At 50.8% G+C, this 1,685-nt stretch overlaps 1 pseudogene; it reads right to left on the bottom strand.

Moving 5' to 3' along the window:
• Window positions 1–248: 248 nt before the first annotated feature.
• The window catches only part of LOC119283465, a 78,777-nt pseudogene continuing 77,340 nt past the window's right edge, over window positions 249–1,685 (bottom strand).

Raw genomic sequence — 1,685 nt, forward strand, 5'->3', positions numbered from 1 at the left:
TATTCATTTCAACTCACTGGAAATCGCAACGAAGATACACACACCCTGATAGCATATAGATGAATCAAAGAGCATAACAAGAAAATCTGCCCTATCGAACGTGAAGGATAACTAAATAAGTAATAATAATAATTCAAACCAATGAATGGGATTATAAATAAATAGTATGTTTGTTGCTGTGGGTCCATTCATGCATCGGCAGAGCGTCCACAAATTTGCCATTGTTTGCACGCGCATGGATCACTGGATCACTCGTCGGAGAGCTTGTCGAGCAGCATCCTCATGACCTTCACCTGCACCTGCAAATCCTCGATGTGGCTCGCCGCATCCTGGAACAGCTCGCCTAGCCCGCGCGGCTCGCGGCAGCAGGGCACCAGCCTCCTCAGCTCCCTCACTTGCTTCACCAGTACCCTAGAATCTTCTTCAAGCAAATGCTTCTCGCCCGCCTCCGGCACCGCCTTGCTCCTGCTACTCCCGTTCATCCTCTTCTCGGCCCAGCTCGACCCCCTCCTCCGGTCGTCGGCCACAGCAAGGAGAGAAAAGAGGCCGAAGAAGAGATGACTAGTCTTCAACGAAAGCTCGCATGCATCGTTCGCGCAGGGCAATGCGTGCACGCATATATAGCCGCAATCTTTGTTGTTTCTGCGTTATGCTTTGATAGGGATGTATCGGGGAGAACATGCGCCTGCCGATACGCGCAGCAATCATGTGTGTGTTCATGCGCAGCACTCCCCCATATGCGAATGTCCGAAGCGTCGCCACGAACCACCTACACAGAGATAGGGGCGCGGCGTATTCTAATGGCACCGTTCCTGCGGTTGGCGAGACACGGCCGCTACGTCACCGCAGCGCGCCAGGTTCTCTATTGCGGGTTTGCGGCGCGGCGCGCGCTCGCCGGCTGGCTTGACGGGGAGCTTAGCTTGCATGCGCTGTGTGGTCGGCAGATGTTCGTATCGTATGCATCTGCATATGGTAGGCGCCATCTATTGTATGCATATGGTAGGCGCCATCTTTTTCAGAGAGAAGAGAGATCAGTGAGTAGATAGAGCATGCGTGCATGGGTGTAGGCTTGTGGCTATAGGTAGCTCGCTAGCTTATTTTGTTTGTGGTTGCACCGAGCACATGCACCCACATGATGCCGCCCAACAAACTGAACACCAGCTATGCCTGCGAATGAATGCGTGCGTAGTGTCAACTAATCGCGCAGCTTCCATGCCCTTTTATCACTACAACACCCTGGATTATTCCCTCGACACGACTCCACCTCTGTTCCTTGCTTGCACCGATCGAGCAACCTATATTTTTTGGGCACGTTAGGAAAACTTTTCATAGACTCCTAATCACCGACGTTAAGTAAGTAGTAGGATATATGCAGACTCCTCCAGATCAGAATGCATGCGGTCCATTTTAGCTAGCTAGCTAGCTAGCTTGCAGGTTCCCCTTTGCACCGAGAGTACAGAGAGCGGATCAGCTTGTCACGGGGTAAATTGCTAACGATCGATGTAACTAAAATGATCAGCACAGCAAAATCAAACATCGGCAAAGATATAAGGGGTGTCATTCATACTTCATACCGATATACTACAGAGTTTCAATGCACGATGCTCCTAGCTTGTGCGAGAGATCGAGAGCCTGTGCTTCCCTACAAGAAACCATGACCAAGTGGCTCATCATTATGGTCCAAT

This window comes from Triticum dicoccoides, chromosome 4A (assembly GCF_002162155.2).
Source record: "Triticum dicoccoides isolate Atlit2015 ecotype Zavitan chromosome 4A, WEW_v2.0, whole genome shotgun sequence".
NCBI lineage: Eukaryota > Viridiplantae > Streptophyta > Magnoliopsida > Poales > Poaceae > Triticum > Triticum dicoccoides.